Genomic DNA, 12,520 nt, shown 5'->3' on the forward strand with positions numbered 1-12,520 from the left:
CCAGGCCGGTGGGAGGAAAGAACTACTCTCGCAGTAAATTTGCAACCAGTGCCCGCTGGGGAGTATCTGGCAATTTATAGGGCACGACTGGGTCTGGAAAACCAGCTGGAAGCTCCTCCCCTCGGCCTAGGAGAAGGCGGTTCTGACGCTGCGGACGGCCTCCAGCGGGGGCAGCGCCCCGCCTTCCCTCTGGCCCCGCTCCCGCCGGCCCCGCCCCACCCCGCCTTCCCTCTGGCCCCGCCCCCGCCGGACCTGCTCCGCCTCCCCGCTGGCCCCGCCCCTCCCCTCCTCGCGGCCTCTGCGTCTTCCTTCCGGGTCGCGCTGGGCCGGGCTCGCCGCCGTTGCGCCGCAGCGCGGCGTCTGGGAGCCGCCCCCGCGCCCGGGCCTCCCGCGCCGCCTGGTCTCTGGTGAAGCCCGCGGCGCGCGCCTCTCCGGGACGCTGCAGGGTACGGCCCTTCCTTTCCTTCTCCCTCCTGAGGGTCTCCCTCTTTCTCCTTCGGCGTTGGGGCGGGGCCGGGTCAGGGCGGAGCGCCGCGCTTTGGGGAGCTTGGGCGCCCAGCTGAGGTCCCTGCCGGTCGCCCCTCCCCCGAAGCCCGCGCTGCGCCGGCGGAGCTTGCTGGGGACCCTGAGGACAGCTGACGTGCCTTGGGCGCTGCTGCTCTGCACCAGCGTGTCCGCAGGGCGTGAGGCGTCGCCCCGACGTGCGCGCGGCGCGTGGGTGTTTACACGCGGTGTCTGCGGGCCCAGCTGACCCTGCTGCCCTGCGTTGGCCACCGGCCTGCCTGGGTACTTGTCGCTCCTGTGCGTGCTGCCTTGACTTCCCTCTGGCGTGGGATGGTTTTTGCCTAACCAGGCCCCTGTCCGTCTTCAGGACTGCCACAGGATACCCGGCAGCAATCTTGTTTCTATGTTTAGGGTTGTCTTGAGAGTGTAGTGTGATGATGAACATCCACTTGGCCTCCTTGTCAACATGTTGACAGTGGGAGTGGTTTTAGATTTCTTTGGTGGTTTCCCAAATGCTAACTGCTACAAAGCCTCGGGATGCATTCACTAATTGAAATATACAAATAATTAGAAAGTCGAGATGATATAAACCTGTGGTTAGGTAGGTGCGTTGGCAGGACACTGTGTCTGGCTTTATGCCCTGGGGGACTCACTGACAGCACGTCCGGGGATCTTGCTTTTTCTGGTCTCTTCGAGCACACAAGCTGTCTTGACTGCTTCCTGGCTTGCGCTCCTCGGTTTCTTTAAGTTCAGAATATAGGCACATAGTTTCCTTAAAATTCGCTTCATGCTTCTGTTGTCTTCTATTACATGTTGTACCTGGTGGTTGAACAGAGGGAGATTCTCCTGATATATCAACAATCCTATTAAGTTCTTGGGGGAAAGGGACAATGTACTTGTCTTTCTAGTGGCGATGTGTATCACCCCGCAGTAGGCACTCTGTAATTGTTCCTTGAATTGGATTCTTCTTTCCATACTTCCTTTCTGAGTACCAACTTTTTTTTTGTAACTGCTATCCCAAATTTTGGCTTTTACATTTAATGGGGGTACGTTGATTTCCTTTTTTTACCCCTTCCTTCCCCCTCCTTTAGAGTTTCTTGCCTATTCTTGTAATTTTTTTTTTTAGCTTGCCTTTCCCATAGTCAGTTGAATCATTAACCATTGTTAAATTCCTTCTCTTGCTAACTCAGAACTCGCCATGTAGAGTTGCTTCTCAGAGTTGTACATAGAGAAGCAGCTCGATTCAAAATCTGCATGCATTTTTAAATTTTGTTTTATTGAGGTCACATTGGTTTATAACATTGTGTGAATTTCAGGTGTACATCATTTTATTTTGGCTTCTGTATAGACTGCATTGTGTTTACCACCAAAACTCTAGTTTCTATCTGTCATCATACATGTGCCCCTTTACCCCTTTTGTACCCCCTACCTCTCTGGTAACCACCAATCTGTTCTCCCTATCTATGTGTGTGTTTGTTTATCTTCAACATATGAGTGAAGTCATACAGTAATTGTCTTTCTCCATCATACTTATTTTGCTTGGCATAATACCCTCAAGGTCCATCCACGTCGTCACAAATGACATGATTTTGTCTTTTTTGATAGCTGAGTAGTATTCCCTTAAATGTATATACCATATCTTCTTTATCCATTCATCCATTGATGGGCACTTAGTTTGCTTCCGAGTCTTGGCTATTGTGAATATCGCTGCAGTGAACATAAGGGTGCATATATCTTTTCGAATGAGTGTTTTCATGTTCTTTGGATAAATACGCAGCAGTGGAATAGCTGGATCATATGGTATTTCTATTTTTAGTTTTTAAAGAAATCTCCATACTGTTTTCCATGGTGGCTGCACCAGTTTGCATTCCCACCAGCAGTGTACGAGTATTTCCTTTTCTCCACATCCTCTCCAAAGCTTGTTATTTCTTATCTTTTTAATGATAGTCATTCTGATGGGTGTGAGATGATATCTCATTGTAGTTTTGATTTGCATTTCCCTAATGATTAGTGGTGTTGATCATCTTTTCATGTGGCCGTTGGCCATCTGTATATCTTCTTTGGAATCTGCAGTCTTTTGACTTGGCATTGTGTGTTAGTAAGTGTAGTGTGTCTCTCCTCATCAGCTATCACTTGGGGTATTCTTTACCTCGTTTTAGCAGCTCTACGGGATAAATGTCTATGGACGCGATCCCGGGGACAGCCTCATGTCCATTTGTATTTTACCATCCCAACTGGACATCTTAAATATAATGAATTTTCAGATGTGGCTATGATAGCTGCTTGGAAACTTTATTAGATTATAAAATAAATGTATATATTCTTTAAAAAAAAAGTCGAGTAATATAGAAATAGCCAAAGGAGAAAGTGAAAGTGTTGTGCCCACCTACCTTGTAACCTCGTTTTTGAGAGATCATCACTGTTTAATTATTTGTTCTCTTTCCTTCCAGACATTAAAAATACATGTGTACAAGTCCATATTTGTTTCATAAATGGCAGTGTATTATATAATTTTCTATAATTTCCAGTTAGTAATAATTGGTGAACATCTTTCAATGTCAGTGCATATAATATTATCTTTTTAAAGTGTTTTTGGTATTTTATTGTAGGAATAACTAGAATTTATTTAACCAATCCCCTGTTGATATTTACACTATTCCAAATTTATTTCTATTACAAACAAAACTGCAGGGATCATTTTTGTATGTATGTATCTGCATGTTTGTTAATTTCCTTAGTGTAAATGCTTAGATGTGCAATTGCTGGGTCAAAGACTATATACGTTTTAAATTATGATAGATTGTGCCATATTGCTCTTCAAAAGGTTGTTGTAAGAGTAAATTTATACCATTTATAAGAATGCTGCTGCTGCCATATCATTGCCAAGAATTGTCAAGGATCTGAGATTTTACCCTACTTGCAAGCTAACAGTTCATGGATACTGGCAGAAGATGTGCGACTCCTGGGTCAGAGACAAAGCATAGCAACAACAGTCGGTAGCCAGAGTTTCATCATTTTTTTTGTGCCACTTCCTTGAGCCCCAATTTCTGCAGGGTGATGTGACAAGGGCCAGGTGACTCTAACACATGTGGTAGATTCCATAACAGGAGAGGAACCCTGAGTTCAGAGAACCTGAGTGTTTCATAATGGGGTGCAAATAAACCTGCTTAACCTTTGCCCTGGAGAGAGACAGTATCTTTATTATGCTGGATAGTAAAAGAACCTGCCCTCTACTCCAGCGGGAAGCCTCTCTTTATCTGCCAAGGATGTTTGCTATATTAACACCCTTGAAAAGATAGTCTGGAACGAAGGCCTTCAGTGCCCCTGCTTATAAGACATGCAGAAACATGAGAGACCTGTGAAGATTGTCTCAAAAGAATCACTGCTAAGATGATACAATCAATTTTTACATTTTAGTAATTTTATAGATGAAAAATGCTATTTTATTACTGTTTTAATTTTGCCTTTTCTTTTTTGGAGTTGAATATCTGTAAATGTTTATTGGCCATTTGTATTCTTTTGTTACTTACCCGTTCATATTCTTTGCTTAATTTTCTATTGAAGTGTTCCTCTTTTTCTTATTGATTTGTAATAGCTCTTTATGTATTGTGGCTATTAATGACTTGGTACACCATTTACTAGTATTTTTTCATAGTCTGTTTTTTTACTGCTGTTACTGAGAGCTTTGCTATATGGAAATCTTAAATATATGTGATGTCAGTTCTGTTATTCTCTTCCTTTATGGTCTGAGTTTCCACCCCAAGATTATTAAAATATTCTTTGTATATATTTTCTAATTATATATTTTGTATCATATATTTAAAATTTAAAAAAATGGTTGCTACAGTAATATTCTAAATATACTTTTTTAAATGTCTGGACATTTTCCCAAAACATTTATTTTAATAAGCTGTTCTTTTCCTGTTGTTTTGATTTGAGACATTTATCATAACATACTGAAAAATGAGTAAGCAAAATATGTTAGTCTCCTGTGATTATGAATTTAGTCGGATTCATCTTTATAGATTACTGTGTGTCATTGTTTGTTCATAGTGGATTTTAATCTTAGAAAATATAAAGTATCTTTTTCTGCCCTATTTAGTAATTTTTACCTTGGAATCTACATTGTCTGATATTATTGTTGCTGTCTCTGTCAGTTTTGTGTGTACCAGATAGATCTAATTATTGTCCATATGTTTATTTTCAGTCATTCGACATCATTTTGCTTTAGTTGCCTCTCTTATAAACATCAGCATCATATAACTGGACTTTTACTTCTCCTTCCAGTTTTCCCCCCTCCCAATTTGAAAGTTTACCTTTATTTATCTATTTGCATTTTTAGAAAACTTTTTTAATGATAATTATAGATTCACATGCAATTATAAGAAATAATACAGCGAGATCTTGTGTATACTTTGCCCAGTTTCCTCCTATGGTAACATGTGGCATAACTGTGGTATAATATTACACCCAGGAAATTGACATTGTTACAGTCTATAGATTGTATTCAGATTTCACCTGTTTTACAGGCGCTTGTGTGTGTGTGTTTAGTTCTCTGCAATTTTATGTAGATCTTGTGACTACCCCTGTAGTCAAAATACAGAACAGTTCCATTACAAGGATTCCTTGTGCAAAAGGTTTTATCTTTTTTATTTTGTTTGTGAGGAAGATCAGCCCTGAGCTGACATCCATGCCAATCCTCCTCTTTTTGCTGAGGAAGACTGGCCCTGAGCTAACATTTATTGCCAATCCTCCTCCTCCTTTTTTTTTTTCCCTTTTTCTCCCCAAAACCCCAGTACATAGTTGTATGTCATAGTTACACATCCTTCTAGCTACTGTATGTGGGATGCCACCTCAGCATGGCCGGACAAGCAGTGCGTCGCCCGTGCCAGGGATCTGAACCCAGGCCATCAGTAGTGGAGCGTGCGCACTTAACCACTGAGCCACGGGGCTGGACCCCAAAAGGTTTTATCTTTTAAGAGGAAACTTTAACCTATTCATATTTACTTTTTTCTCCCCGCTCTGCAAGTTCGGAAATTTTGAAACCATCTGTAACTGACTTTCTGTTGTCCTCACACTTCCATTTAATAAGGTGAGACCTTGACTCCTTGCCTTCCCCACATTCTTGGTCTTATTGATTTGATTTCTTTTTTATATTACTTATCTTCTGTTTTGTCCCCTAATCATCCTTTTCAACTTTACCAGTACTGTATCTGTAATGATTTAGATTTAACTATAAGGTTGCTGGTACTGGAACATTATGTCTTCCTCTTTTTAAAATTATTTTAACTCATTTGTGTTTTTGACTGAAATACTTTCTTGAGTAATGTTTTTAAAAAGAGTTATGGGAGGTATACCTGCATGTCTAGAAATATTTTTCATTTTGTTTTTGTTTTTCTATGTGAATAAGAGTTTGAGTCAGTTTTTTTTTTTAGAATTTCTAAAATATTACATATCTTCTAGCATTTGCTTGAATTTTCATTAGCTTCAATCTCTTCTTGAATTCATTTTATATAGGTATTAGGTTTCTTGCATCTGTGTTTTAGGTCACTAATCATTATTTTCATTTTCATTTTTAATTTATTTCGATCACCATGTTTTTAATTTCTAAGAACTTAAAAAATTAAAAAAAAATTAGCTTGTACTTGTTTTGTGGATCCTATACCCTATTAATTTACACTAACAATAATTATATTTTAAAACAATTCTCCTATTTTTTTGCATTAACCTTTATTGGAGACCATTTGTTCTAATTGCCGAACTTTTTTTTTTTTTTTTTTTAATTTTTTGGTTATTGCAGTAACATTGGTTTATAACATTGTAAAAATTTCAGGTGTACATCATTGTACTTCTATTTCTGCATAGATTACATCATGTTCACCACCAAAATACTAATTACAACCCATCACCACACACATGTACCGAATTATCCCTTTCACCCTCCTCCCTCCCCCGTTCCCCTCTGGTAACCACCAATCCAATCTCTGTCCCTATGTGTTTGTTTATTGTTGTTATTATCTACTACTTAATGAAGCAAATCATATGGTATTTGACCTTCTCCCTCTGACTTATTTCACTTTGCATTATACCCTCAGTGTCCATCCATGTTGTCACAAATGGCTGGATTTCATCGTTTCTTATGGCTGAGTAGTATTCTATTGTGTATATATACCACATCTTCTTTATCCATTCGTCCCTTGATGGGCACTTAGATTGCTTCCAAGTCTTGGCTATTGTGAATAACGCTGCAATGAACACAGGGGTGCATGTACCTTTACAAATTGATGTTTTCAAGTTCTTTGGATAAACACCCAACAGTGGAATAGCTGGATCATATGGTAGTTCTATCCTTGATTTTTTGAGGAATCTCCATACTGTTTTCCATAGTGGCTGCACCAGTTTGCACTCCCACCAGCAGTATATGAGAGTTCCCTTCTCTCCACCTCCTCTCCAACACATGTTGTTTCCTGTCTTGTTAATTATAGCCATTCTGATGGGCATGAGGTGATATCTCATTGTAGTTTTGATTTGCATTTCCCTGATAGTTAGTGATTTTGAACATCTTTTCATGTGTCTGTTGGCCATCTGTATATCTTCTTTGGAGAAATGTCTGTTCAGGTCTTTTGCCCATTTTTTAATTGGGTTGGTAGTTTTTTTGTTGTTGAGATGCATGAGTTCTTTATATATTTTGGAGATTAAGCCCTTATCAGATGTATGGTTTGCAAATATCTTTTCCCAATTATTAGGTTGTCTTTTCGTTTTGCTGATGGTTTCCTTTGCTGTGCAGAAGCTTTTTAGTTTGATGTAGTCCCATTTGTTTATTTTTTCTATTGTTTCTCTTGCCCGTTCAGACGTGGTCTTTGAAAAGATGTTGCTAAGACCGATGTCGAAGAGCGTACTGCCTATGTTTTCTTCTAGAAGTTTCACAGTTTCAGGTCTTACATTCAAGTCTTTAATCCATTTGGAGTTAATTTTTGTGTATGGTGTAAGGTAAGGGTCTACTTTCATTTTTTTGCATATGGCTATGCAGTTTTCCCAACACCATCTGTTGAAGAGACTTTCTTTTCCCCATTGTATGTTCTTGGCTCCTTTGTCAAAGATTAGCTGTCCATAGATGTGTGGGTTTATTTCTGGGCTTTCGATTCTATTCCATTGATCTGTGTGTCTGTTTTTGTGCCAGTAGCATGCTGTTTTGGTTACTATAGCTTTGTAGTATATTTTGAAATCAGGGAGTGTGATACTTCCAGCTTGTTCTTTTTTCTCAGGATTCCTTTAGCTATTCGGGGTCTTTTGTTGTTCCATATAAATTTTAGGATTCTTTGTTCTATTTCTGTGAAAAATGTTGTTGGAACTTTGATAGGGATTGCATTGAATCTATAGATGGCTTTAGCAAGTATGGACATGTTAACTATGTTAATTCTTCCAATCCAGGAGCACGGAATATCTTTCCATTTCTTTGTGTCTTCTTCAATTTCTTTCAGAAATGTTTTATAGTTTTCGGTGTACAGATCTTTCACCTCTTTGGTTAAGTTTATTCCTAGGTATTTTATTCTTTTTGGTGCAATTGTAAATGGGATGGTATTCTTAATTTCTCTTTCTGCTACTTCGTTGTTAGTGTACAGAAATGCAACTGATTTTTGTATGTTGATGTTATATCCTGCAACTTTATCATATTCGTTTATTACTTCTAAAAGTTTTCTGGTGGATTCTTTAGGGTTTTCTATATCTAAAATCATGTCATCTGCAAATAGTGACAGTTTCACTTCTTCCTTTCCAATTTGGATCCCTTTTATTTCTTTCTCTTGCCTGATTGCTCTGGCTAGGACTTCCAGTATTATGTTAAATAGGAGTGGTGAGAGTGGGCATCCTTGTCTGGTTCCTGTTCTTAGAGGGATAGCTTTCAGTTTTTCACCATTGAGGATGATATTAGCTGTGGGTTTCTCATATATGGTCTTTATTATGTTGAGGTACTTTCCTTCTATACCCATTTTATTCAGAGTTTTTATCATAAAGGGATGCTGTATCTTGTCAAATGCTTTCTCTGCATCTATTGAGATGATCATGTGATTTTTCTTCTTCATTTTATTAATGTGGTGTATTACGTTGACTGATTTGCGAATGTTAAACCATCCCTGCATCCCTGGAATAAATCCCACTTGATCATGGTGTATAATCTTTTTAACGTATTGTTGTATGCGATTTGCTAGTATTTTGTTGAGGATTTTTGCATCGATGTTCATCAGTGATATTGGCCTGTAATTTTCTTTTTTTTGTGTTGTCCTTGTCTGGTTTTGGTATCAGGGTAATGTCAGCTTCGTAGAATGAGTTAGGGAGCTTCCCCCCCTCCTCAATTTTTTGGAAGAGTTTGAGAAGGATAGGTATTAAGTCGTCTTTGAATGTTTGGTAGAATTCACCAGGGAAGCCGTCTGGTCCTGGACTTTTATTTTTGGGGGAGGTTTGTGATTACTGTTTTGATCTCCTTACTGGTGATTGGTCTATTCAAATTCTCTACTTCTTGATCCAGTTTTGCAAGGTTGTATGATTCTAAGAATTTATCCATTTCTTCCAGATTGTCGAATTGGTTGGCATATAGCTTTTCATAGTATTCTCTTATAATCTTTTGTATTTCTGAGGTGTCTGTTGTAACCTCTCCTCTTTCATTTCTGATTTTACTTATTTGTGCCTTCTCTCTTTTTTTCTTAGTGAGTCTGGCTAAAGGTTTGTCAATTTTGTTGATCTTTTCAAAGAACCAGCTCTTGGTTTTATTAATTTTTTCTATTGTTTTTTTGGTCTCTATTTCATTTATTTCTGCTCTGATTTTTATTATTTCCCTTCTTCTACTGATTTTGGGCTTTGTTTCTTCTTCTTTTTCCAGTTCCTTTAGGTGCATTGTTAGATTGTTTATTTGAGATTTTTCTTGTTTGTTGAGATAGGCCTGTATTGCTATAAACTTCCCTCTTAGAACCGCTTTTGCTGTATCCCATAAATTCTGGCATGTCGTATTTTCATTTTCATTTGTCTCCAGGTATTTTTTGATTTCTTCTTTGATTTTTTCGTTAACCCAGTCGTTGTTCAGTAGCATTTTGTTTAATCTCACGTATTTGTGGCTTTTCTGATTTTCTTCCTATAGTTGATTTCTAGTTTCATACCGTTGTGGTCAGAAAAGATGCTTGGTATTATTTCAATCTTCTTAAATTTATGGAGACTTGTTTTGTGGCCTAATATGTGATCAGTCCTGGAGAATGTTCCATGTGCATTTGAAAAGAACGTGTATTCTTCGGTTGTTGGATGGAATGCTCTGTATATATCTACTAGGTCCGTCTGTTCTAGTGTGTCGTTTAAGGCCAGTGTGTCCTTATTGATCTTCTGTTTGGATGATCTATCTGTTGGTGTAAGTGGAGTGTTAAAGTCCCCTACTATTATTGTTAATTGCCCAACTCTTTTCTCGGTCTTTAAGATGGCTGGTTCTACTCCTATATATAAATGCAGAGCTCTATTGACTGATTTGTTCCTGGGTGAGAGTCGCTCTGAAGTCGTGAAGGTCACTGTTCTCTTTTCTGCACAGGTATTCCGTAAGGCCGGGTGAGTGGTTGGGGCTCTGTGATCAGGCTTTGCTCTGGGCACAATGAATGGGCAGGACTTGGCAACTAGTAGCTCTCTCTCAGGGAGTGCTGGTCAAGAACAGACTAATAAGCTAGGAGGCCTGTAAACAAGGTGATGCCAGAGTTTCAAATCTTCTACTTGACTTATTTTGTTCTAAAACAAAGACTGAATACAAAAGCGTATAGAACAGTTCCATCACCCTAAGAATTCCTTTGTGTAACCCCTTTCTGGTCGTTGGAATTCACCCCTGTCTTCTCCCCTAACTCCCTGGCAACCATGATCTGTTTGCCTTCCCTGGAGTTTTGTCTTTTCCAGAGTATCTTATACATGAAATTGTATACTATGTAGCTTTTCGGTGTGGCTTTGTTCTCATACAGAATGCATTGTCAGATTCATCTGCACTATTGCCTGAATCAATGGTTCATTCCTTTTTTATTACTGAGTAGTATTTCATTGTATGGATGGACCACTGTTTATCCAGTCATTTGTTGAAGGACATATTAGATGTTTCCAGGTTGGGGTGATTATGAATAGATCTTCTGTAAACATTTGTGTACAGATTTTTGTTTGAATATAGGTTTTCAATACACTTGAGTAAATATCCAGGAGAAGGATTGCTGGATGGTTTGGTAAGGGTATGTTGAACTTTATAATAAACTGCCAGACTTTTCCAAAGTGGCTATACCGTTTTGCATTCCCACTGGAAGTGTTTGCAGTATCCAATTTGGTATTGTCTTAAAATTTGATGAATCTGTAATTAACTGTTCCAAGATGTAAGATATTAAATACTATCCATCCCAGGGTTTACCTTTTGGAAACTATGCTTGATACTGCTCTTAAGTAAAATGTTTGCTGGGACACACAAAAATATGCCATAAAACGATGAAGAATTGGACTTAATAAAAAACTGAAAACTTTTCTTCTTAAAAGATATTATCAAGTAAATGAAAAGGCAAGCACAGACTGGGAGAAAATATTTGCAAAACATATATCTGATAAAGGGCTTGTATCTAGAATATATAAGGAACTCCTACAACTCAAGGGAAAAAAAAACATCTGATTTAAAAAATGGTCAAAATAGACGTTTCACTAAAGAAGATACAAATGGCAGGTAAGGGCATGAAAGGAAGCTGCACATCATTATTAGTCGATTGAGAAATGTGAACTAATACCACAAGATACCACTACCCACCCACTGGAATGGCTAAAGACTGACAGTATTAACTATTGGTGAGGATGTGGAGCAACTAGAACTCTCATATATTGCTGAGGGAAATGCAAAATGCTACAACCATTTTGAAAACATTTTTGCACTAGAAACAATCCAAATGTCTATCAACAGGTGAATGGATGTCCGTATAATGGGTATGATTCAGCAATAAAACAGAACAAACCACTAATACACATGACGACAGGGATAAATCTCAAAGATATGCTGAGCAGGATAAACTAGACACAAAGTACATACATATTGCACTTCTATGTAACTTAAGAATAAAGGACAATCTGATTTATAGTGACAGCAAGCAGACCAGTTTTTTCCTGGCACAGGGAGTGGTTGGGTGATTAGGAGGATGGCCATATTCTATATCTATATCTTGGTTCTGGTGGTGGTTACATTGGTATATATTTTTGTCAGAACTCATTGAACTGTACTCTTAAAATGGAATACATGTTTTGGAATGTAAATTATATCCCAAAGTTAATTTCGCAGTATTAGACCATTTTAGTTAATTGCTCTTTTAGCTTGAATGGCTGGCAGTGGCATACCTATAATCTTGTACTTGGATTTTCGTTGGGAAGGCTAACTAAATTCAGTCTATTTTTATTAGGTAAAATGCTTTTTATTTTAATGTACAAAAATGTATAGCTATAATTTGGCTAAAGTAAATTAACTTTTACTTTATGGTTTTTAGCTAGAGGAGAGATTTTTTTCTCTCTTTAGTGAGTCCATTAAAATAGTCCTCAGTCTTAGATTTTAGTTAAATATATATTGTATATCTGCTAAAGATTTAGGGTTATTCTAAATTTACAATCTTCCCATTCAGATGGCTTATTCTCACCCATGGTAAAATATAGATAATATTAGCATAGTGGCATTTTATCTAAGGTACTTTATATTATCATACCTGTGTAATTAGAAACATGTCCTTCCTTGTCACTTTGTGAGATAGTACCTTGGGCAGGAAGAGTGTTTCTAGATCCATTTTATCAGAAAATCACCATTCACTTATTCTACAACTGCTTTTTTTTTAAACATTGATTCCTTATAATTTCTTTTTCTTGCTACTAAAGGTTGCTTACGAGGTATTTCATAAGTTTAGATATGCTTGTTGAAGTCTAGGAAAGAAAGAGGAGAGAGAACATTCTGCAGAATTAACATTATCAATTCCTAGTTTAAATTGTTTCTCTG

The 12,520-nt window shown here is 38.2% G+C and overlaps 1 protein-coding gene across 1 annotated transcript in view; it reads left to right on the forward strand.

Moving 5' to 3' along the window:
• Positions 1-375: 375 nt before the first annotated feature.
• Positions 376-12,520, forward strand: part of FBXL4 (F-box and leucine rich repeat protein 4) — a 71,842-nt gene continuing 59,697 nt past the window's right edge. The window contains exon 1 of the mRNA XM_058566594.1: positions 376-446. The gene's annotated coding sequence lies outside the window, so the exon portion shown is untranslated. The remainder of the gene's footprint in view (positions 447-12,520) is intronic.

The sequence above is a fragment of the Diceros bicornis genome, chromosome 23 (assembly GCF_020826845.1).
Source record: "Diceros bicornis minor isolate mBicDic1 chromosome 23, mDicBic1.mat.cur, whole genome shotgun sequence".
In the NCBI taxonomy this organism is placed as follows: domain Eukaryota; kingdom Metazoa; phylum Chordata; class Mammalia; order Perissodactyla; family Rhinocerotidae; genus Diceros; species Diceros bicornis.